A 9,277-nucleotide genomic window follows, 5' to 3' on the forward strand; every position below is an offset into this window, starting at 1 on the left:
ACTAGTGTGTGAGATGAGTGCAATTGTGCAGTAGTTTGAGCATTCTTTGGCATTGCCTTTGTTTGGGATTGGAATGAAAACTGACCTTTTCCAGTCCTGTGGCCACTGCTGAGTTTTCCAAATTTGCTGGCATATTGAGTGCAGCACTTTCACAGCATCATCTTCCAGGATTTGAAATAGCTCAACTGGAATTCCATCACCTCCACTAGCTTTGTTCGTAATGATGCTTTCTAAGGCCCACTTGACTTCACATTCCAGGATGTCTGGCTCTAGGTGAGTGATCACACCATCGTGATTATCTGGGTCGTGAAGCTCTTTTTTGTACAGTTTTCTGTGTATTCTTGCCACCTCTTCTAATATCTTCTGCTTCTGTTGCTGCTGCTGCTACTAAATCACTTCAGTCGTGTCCAACTCTGTGCGACCCCATAGCTGGCAGCCCACTATGCTCCCCCATCCCTGGGATTCTCCAGGCAAGAACACTGGAGTGGGTTGCCATTTCCTTCTCCAATGCATGAAGGTGAAAAGTGAAAGTGAAGTCGCTCAGTCGTGTCCAACTCTTCACGACCCCATGGACTGCAGCCTACCAGGCTCCTCTGTCCTTGGGATTTTCCAGGCAAGAGTACTGGATAGGTCCATACTATTTCTGTCCTTTATCGTGCCCATCTTTGCATGAAATGTTCCCTTGGTATCTCTAATTTTCTTGAAGAGATCTCTAGTCTTTTCCATTCTGATGTTTTCCTCTATTTCTTTGCATTGATCGCTGAGGAAGGCTTTCTTATCTCTTCTTGCTATTCTTTGGAACTCTGCATTCAGATGCTTATATCTTTCCTTTTCTCCTTTGCTTTTCGCTTCTCTTCTTTTCACAGCTATTTGTAAGGCCTCCTCAGACAGCCATTTTGCTTTTTTGCATTTCTTTTCCATGGGGATGGTCTTGATCCCTGTCTCCTGTAGAATGTCGTGAACCTCAGTCCGTAGTTCATCAGGCACTCTATCTAATCAGATCTAGTCCCTTAAATCTATTTCTCACTTCCAATGTATAATCATAAGAGATTTGATTTAGGTCATACCTGAATGGTTTAGTGGTTTTTCCTACTTTCTTCAATTTAAGTCTGAATTTGGCAATAAGGAGTTCATGATCTGAGCCACAGTCAGCTCCTGGTCTTGTTTTTTTGGCTGTATAGAGCTTCTCCATCTTTGGCTGCAAAGAATATAATCAATCTGATTTCGGTGTTGACCATCTGGTGATGTCCATGTGTAGCGTCTTCTCTTGTGTTGTTGAAAGAGGGTGTTTTCTATGACCAGTGCATTTTCTTGGCAAAACTCTGTTAGTCTTTTCCCTGCTTCATTCTGTATTCCAACGCCAAATTTGCCTATTACTCCAGATGTTTCTTGACTTCCTACTTTTGCATTCCAGTCCCCTATAATGAAAAGGACATCTTTTTTGGGTGTTAGTTCTAAAAGGTCTTTTGGTCTTCATAGAACCATTCAACTTCAGCTTCGTCAGCATTACTGGTTGGGGCATAGATTTGGATTACTGTGATATTGAATGGTTTGCCTTGGAAACAAACGGAGATCATTCTGTCATTTTTGAGATTGCATTCAACTACTGCATTTCGAACTCTTGTTGACCATGATGGCTACTCCATTTCTTCTGAGGGATTCCTGCCTGCAGTAGTAGATATAATGGTCATCTGAATTAAATTCACCCATTCCAGTCCGTTTTAGTTCGCTGATTCCTAGAATGTCAATACTCACTCTTGCCATCTCCTGTTTGACCACTTCCAATTTGATTCATGGACCTGACATTCCAGGTTCCTATGCAATATTGCTCTTTACAGCATTGGACCTTGCTTCTATCTCCGCGTCCGAGGTCAGGGGTGGCAGCCAGGAAGAGCTACCTCCTGCCTGAGGCTAGGGGTTGCGGCCGGGAGGAGCAACCCTACGTCCAAGGAGTGGTGGCTCTGCGGGCACCGGAGGGCCTAGAGGAGCTATTCCACGTTCAAGGTCGGGAGGGGCGGCGGTGAGCAGATACCCCTCATCCAAGGTAAGGAGCAGCGGCTGTGCTTTGCTGGAGCAGCTGTGAAGAGATACCCCACATCCAAGGTAAGAGAAACCCAAGTAAGACGGTAGGTGTTGCAAGAGGGCATCAGAGGGCAGACACACTGAAACCATAATCACAGAAAACTAGTCAATCTAATTACGCTAGTAGCACAGTGTCTAACTCGATGAAACTAAGCCATGCCCTGTGGGGCCACCTAAGATGGGAGGGTCATGGTGGAGAGGTCTGACAGAATGTGGTCCACTGGAGAAGGGAATGGCAAACCACTTCAGTATTCTTGCCTTGAGAATCCCATGAACCGTATGAAAAGGCAAAATGATAGGATACTGAAAGATGAACTCCCCAGGTCAGTAGGTGCCCAATATACTACTGGAGATCAGTGGAGATCTGGAAATAACTCCAGAAAGAATGAAGGGATGGAGCCAAAGCAAAAACAATACCCAGTTGTGGATGTGACTGGTCCCATCACTTCATAGCAAATATATAGGGAAACAGTGGAAACAGTGACAGATTTTATTTTGGGGGGTTCCAAAATCACTGTGGATGGTGACTGCAGCCATGAAATTAAAAGACACTTGCTCCTTGGAAGAAAAGTTGTGACTACCCTAGACAGCATATTCAAGTAGAGACATTACTTTGTCAACAAAGGTCCATCTAGTCAAAGCTATGGTTTTTCCAGTAGTCATGTATGGATGTGAGAGTTGGACTATAAAGAAAGCTGCTGCTGCTGCTAAGTCACTTCAGTCGTGTCCGACTCTGTGCAACCCCATAGACGGCAGCCCACCAGGCTCCACCTTACCTGGGATTCTCCAGGGAAGAACACTGGAGTGGGTTGCCATTTCCTTCTCCAATGCATGAAAGTAAAAAGTGAAAGTGAAGTCACTCAGTCGTGTCCGACTGAGCACCGAGGAATTGATGCTTTTGAACTGTGGTTTTGGAGAAGACTCTTGAGAGTCCCTTGGACAGCAAGGAGATCCAACCAGTCAGTCCTGAAGGAAATCAGTCCTGAATATTCATCGGAAGGACTGATGCTGAAGCTGAAATTCTAATACTTTGGCCACCTGATGGGAAGAACTGCCTCATTGGGAAAGACCCTGATTCTGGGAAAGATTGAAGGCAGGAGGAGAAGGGGACGACAGAGGATGAGATGGTTGGATGGCATTACCAACTCAATGGATATGAGTTTGAGTAAATTCCGGGAGTTGGTGATGGACAGGGAAGCCTGGTGTGTTGCAGTCCATGGGGTTGCAAAGAGTTGGATACAACCGAGTGACTGAACTGAACTGAACTGACTGAGGTAGGGCTCCCCTGATTAGAAGAAAAAGAGACAAGACCCTAAAGTTTTACACTATATCAGTTGGCTCAACTCAACAATGAGTACATATTCTCCTGTCTGTCAGTGAAATTCAGCACGACTACCTGTGAACCTTCTAAGGTTTGGAGTCATTTGAAATATTGGGTCACTTCTGTGTGTATGTGTGTTTATGTGTGTATGAGAGAATGGGAACCTTACTTTATCCTTTGCTTTTTAAACCAAGAGACTGTGAAATCCTGTGCATTTATACTTTTCCTTTCCTGTACATGAGGTAGAAAAACTGCACATATAGATTACTAATATAATTTCATATATATAAAGTGTATATATAGCATTGACTTAATAATTAGAATTTTTTAAAATGATCCAGTTTAGGTTCAAAGAAACAAATAGATTAAGAATAGAGAGATGGAAAGATAAATCATGCAAACAGTACCCAAAAGAACTGCACTGCCTACACTAAGACAAAATAGGCTTTGGCAAAAATTATTACTAAAGAGGAAAAATATTTTATAATGGAAGTCAAAACATCACAAAGATTGTGCATATATACATCTAATAACAGAGTCCCAAATACATAAAGCAAAACCTTACAATTGAAGTAATAATTCAACAGTAATAATGGGAGATTTTATTACCTCACATTTAATAGTGGATGGAATAACTGGGCAGAAGATAATATAAAAAAAAGCAGACATGAACAAAGCTATAAATTTAAGGCCATATTTAGAACACTATAACCAGAAAGAGCAGTATGCACATTCTTCTCAGGTATACATGGAACATTTTCCAAGACTGACCATATATAAAATCATAAAACAAGTCTCAAATACTTTAAAAGTATTTAGATCATAAGTATGTTTTCTAATCACAGTGAAATGAAATTAGAAATCAATAACAGAAGGAAACTTAGGAAATTTCACAAATATATGGAAATTAAAAAACACTTCTAAATAACTGATGGATCAAAGAAAGAAGTAACATAAATTAGGAAATACTTCAAAGTGAATGAAAATGAAAATACAACATATCAAAACTTAAAAGATGCAGCTAAAGCAGTGCTTAGAGGGAAATCTGGGCTTCCCTGGTGGCTCAGAGGGTAAAGAATCTGCCTGCAGTGTGGGAGACCCGGGTTTGATCCCTGGTTTGGGAAGATCCCCTGAAGGAGGGCATGGCAACCTACTCCAGTATTCTTGCCTGGAGAATCCCCATGGATAGAGAAGCCTGGTGCACTGCATACAGTCCATGGGGTCGCAAAGAGTTGGACATGACTGAATGACAAAGCACAGCACATCACAGAATGAAATCTATAGCTGCAAAAACTTATATTAAAAAAGAAGTAAGATGTCAGTCATTAACCTAACCTAGCACAACTTTAGTTTATACCATTAAAGAACTATAAAATGATGAGCAAGCAGAATAAAGGAAATATTGAAGATCAAAAATAGAAATAAATGAAATAAAGAACAGAAAAACATTAGAGAAAACTAGTGAGACCAAAGCTCAGTTCTTTGAAAACATCAACAAAACAGACAAACTTCAGTTAGATGGCCCAAGAAAAAGAAAAAAAAGACTTCAGTTGTTAACATATCAATAACCTCAGATATGCAGATGACACCACCCTTATGGCAAAAAGTGAAGAACTAAAGAGCCTCTTGATGAAAGTGAAAGAGGAGAGTGAAAAAGTTGGCTTAAAACTCAACATTCAGAAAACTAAGATCATGGCATCTGGTCCCATCACTTCATGGCAAATAGGAAAACAGAGGAAACAGTGACAGACTTTATTTTGGGGGGGCTCCAAAATCACTGTGGATGGTGACTGCAGCCATGAAATTAAAAGACACTTGCTCCTTGGAAGAAAAGTTGTGACCAACCTGAAGTGAAGAAGTGAAGTTGCTCAGTCGTGTCTGACTCTTTGCGACCCCATGGACTGTAGCCTACCAGGCTCCTCTGTCCGTGGGATTTTCCAGGCAATAGTACTGGAGTGGGTTGCCATTTCCTTCTCCAGGGGATCTTCCCGACCCAGGGATCGAACCCGGGTCTCCTGCATTGTAGACAGATGCTTTACCATCTGAGCCACCAGGGAAGTCCATAGTGACCAACTTAGACAGCATATTAAAAAGCAGAGACATAACTTTGTCAACAAAGGTCCATCTAGTCAAAGCTATGGTTTTTCCTGTAGTCATGTATGGATGTGAGAGTTGGACTATAAAGAAAGCTGAGTGCTGATGAATTGATACTTTTGAACTGTGGTTTTGGAGAAGACTTTTGAGAGTCCCTTGGACAGCAAGGATATCCAACTAGTCCATCCTAAAGGAAATCAGTCCTGAATATTCATTGGAAGGACTGATGCTGAAGCTGAAACTCCAGTACTTTGGCCACTTGATGCAAAGAACTGACTCATTTGAAAAGACCCAGATGCTGGGAAAGATTGAAGTCAGGAGGAGAAAGGGACGACAGAGGATGAGATGGTTGGATTGCATTACCAACTCTATGGACCTTAGTTTGAGTAAGCTCCGGGAGTTGGTGATGGACAGGGAGGCCTGGTGTGCTGCAGTCCATGGGATTGCAAAGAGTCGGACACGACTGAACCAAACGAACTGAAAGAAGGGACTCACTACAGACCTTATAGAAATAAGAGTGTAAGGAAATACTATGAACAACTGCATACCAACAAATCAGTGAACAGAAAGACAGAAACCTATAAAACTGACACAAAAAGAAGTAGGAACTCTGAATACACTTTGAGGAGAAAGAATTATTAAGTTAGAAAACTCTTAACCAAGAAAAGTCCAAGCTAAAGAACTTAATGGTGAATTCCACCAAAGACATCACACACACAAGCACTATAGATAATTATCTCTTATGAATATAGATGCAAAGTTTCTCCATTAAAAACTGGGACTTAGGAATGCAAAGTCAATTTAATATTTGAAAATCAATCAATGTAACATACTATATTAATAGAATAAAGCAAAACTCATATTTTCTTAATAGATGCAGAAAAAGTATTTGACAACATCCTATATCCTTTTTATGATAAAAACCCTATGAACGAACTAATAATAAGGAATTTACTGAACCTGATAAATAGAATCTATAAATAACTCATAGCTAGCATGATACTTAATGGTAAAAGACTGGATGATTTCTCCTAAGATAAGGAACAAGTCAAGGAATCTACTCCTGCCGCTTCTCTTCGACACTGTACTATTGGTTCCAGCCAAGACAATTAGACAAGAAGGAGAAATAAAAGGCATCAAGATTGAAAAGGAAGGCGTAACATTGTTTCTATTTTCAGGTAACTTGATCTTGCCTACAGAAAATTTTAAGAAATCCATTTTACAGCTTTTAGAATTAATCAGTTCATCATATCTTGCAGATCCAAACTCATTCCATAAAAATAAATCACATTCCTGTAGCCTAGAAATTTTTATAACAATTTCATTTCCAAAATCATAAATAAAATAATTGGAAATAAATTAAACAAAAGAAGTATAAGACTTGTACACTAAAACTAGAAAACATTGATGAAGGTAAAGAAAGCTGAATAGCTTCAAAGAAATATTAATATTGTTCAATATTATTAAAATAATAATATTGTTCAGTTCAGTCAGTTCAATCGCTCAGTCATGTCTGACTCTTTGTGACCCCATGGACTACAGCATACCAGGCTTCCCTGTCCATCACCAACACCCAGAGCTTGTTCAAACTCATGTTCATTGAGCTGGTGATGCCATCTAACCATCTTATCCTCTGTTGTCCCCTTCTCCTCCTGCCTTCAATCTTTCCCAGCATCAGGGTCTTTTCAAATGAGTCAGTTCTTCCCATCAGGTAGCCAAAGTACTGGAGCTTCAGCATCAGTCCTTCCAATGAATATTCAGGACTGATTTCCTTTAGGATTGTCTGGTTGGATCTCCTTGCATCCAGGGGACAATTCTTCAGTTCTCAGCTTTCTTTATACTCACATCTGTATATGACTACTGGAAAAACCATAGCTTTGATTAGACTGAACTTTGTAAAGTAATGTCTCTGCTTATAATATGCAGTCTAGGTTGGTCATAGCTTTTCTTCCAAGGAGCAAGCATCTTTTACTTTCATGGCTGCAGTTACCATCCGCAGTGATTTTGGATCCCAAGAAAATAAAGTCTGTCACTGTTTCCATTGATTCCCCATCTATTTGCCATGAAGTGATGGGACCAGATGCCATGATCTTCATTTTTTGAATGTTGAGTTTTAAGCCAACTTTTTCACTCTCATCAAGAGGCTCTTTTGCTTTCTGCCATAAGGGTGGTGTCATCTGCATATCTGAGGTTATTGATATTTCTCCCAGCAATCTTGATTCCAGCTTGTACTTCATCCAGCCTAGCATTTCACATGATGTAATCTGCATGTAAATTAGGTAAGCAGGATGACAATATGCAGCCCTGACATACTCCTTTCCCAATTTGGAACCAGTCTGTTGTTCCATGTCTGGTTCTAACTGTTGCTTCTTGACCTGCATACAGCTTTATCAGGAGGCAGGTAAGGTAGTCTAGTATTCTCATCTCTGAAGAATTTTCCACAGTTTGTTGTGATCCACACAGTCAAAACTTTAGTGTAGTCAATAACGCAGAAGTAGATGTTTTTCTGGAATTCTCTTGCCTTTTTTTTATGATCCAATGGATGTTGACAATTTGATCTCTGGTTCCTCTGCCTTTTCTAAATCCAGCTTGAACTGGAAGTTCATGGTTCACATGCTGTTGAAACCTGGCTTGGAGGATTTTGAGCATTACTTTGCTAGTGTGTGGGATGAGTGTAATTGTGTGGTAGTTTGAATATTCTTTGGCATTGCCTTTCTTTGGGATTGGAATGAAAACTGACCTTTTCCAGTCCTGTGGCCACTGCTGAGTTTTCCAAATTTGCTGGCATATTGAGTGCAGCACTTTAACAGCATCATCTTTTAGTATTTGAAATATTGTTAAGTTGATAATCTTTAATTATCTAAAGATTCAACACAGTCTCTCTCAAAATCTGTGCTTTTCTTTAGAAATTAACATACTGATCCTAAAATTCATGTGAAAATGGAATGGACTCAGGATAGCCAAAACAATACTGAAAGAGGAAAATAAATAGGAGGAATCACATTCTTTTTTTTTTTTCCAGAAGCAAGTTCACTTTATTGTATTAATTCATAAGGTTTTTCTGTGCTTAATCCATTTCATTAGCTAACGTGCCCCCCAGCCCATCTCTTAGTTTCAGTTTGGGGCTGGATCTTGTTCATGTTGTCCTGCTCAATCAAGAGAAACAAACATACACTGCTTAAAGATTTTTGAGGTTGGTTGTCAGGGAAACCTGATAAAAACCTATGTGTGGATTAAGGCAAATTATGGCCACCAGTGAAAAGTCAATTTAGAGAGCAAGATTTCTACATGTGGGTTAGGAAATCATTTTCTGCAGATCAAGAAAATAGACTCAGGCAATATTCCTACCTTCATACTATATGAATCAAATACATCGTAAATAAACCAGTCTGTTGCTGCAGGAAAAAAACATCTAAATGCATTTCTTTTTTTTTTTTTTTTTTTGCTGTGGGTTTGTCATATATAGCTTTTATTATGTTGAGGTATGTTCCTTCTATTCCTGCTTTCTGGAGAGTTTTTATCATAAATGGATGTTGAATTTTGTCAAAGGCTATCTCTGCATCTATTGAGATAATCATATGGTTTTTATTTTTCATTTTGTTAATGTGGTGTATTACATTGATTGATTTGCGGATATTGAAGAATCCTTGCATCCTTGGGATAAAGCCCACTTGGTCATGGTGTATGATCTTTTTAATGTGTTGTTGGATTCTGATTGCTAGAATTTTGTTAAGGATTTTTGCATCTGTGTTCATCAGTGATATTGGCCTGTAGTTTTCT

Source organism: Bos grunniens, chromosome 4, assembly GCF_055505025.1.
Source record: "Bos grunniens cultivar Pamir isolate PY7600 chromosome 4, Bosgru_T2T1.0, whole genome shotgun sequence".
Classification (NCBI taxonomy): domain Eukaryota; kingdom Metazoa; phylum Chordata; class Mammalia; order Artiodactyla; family Bovidae; genus Bos; species Bos grunniens.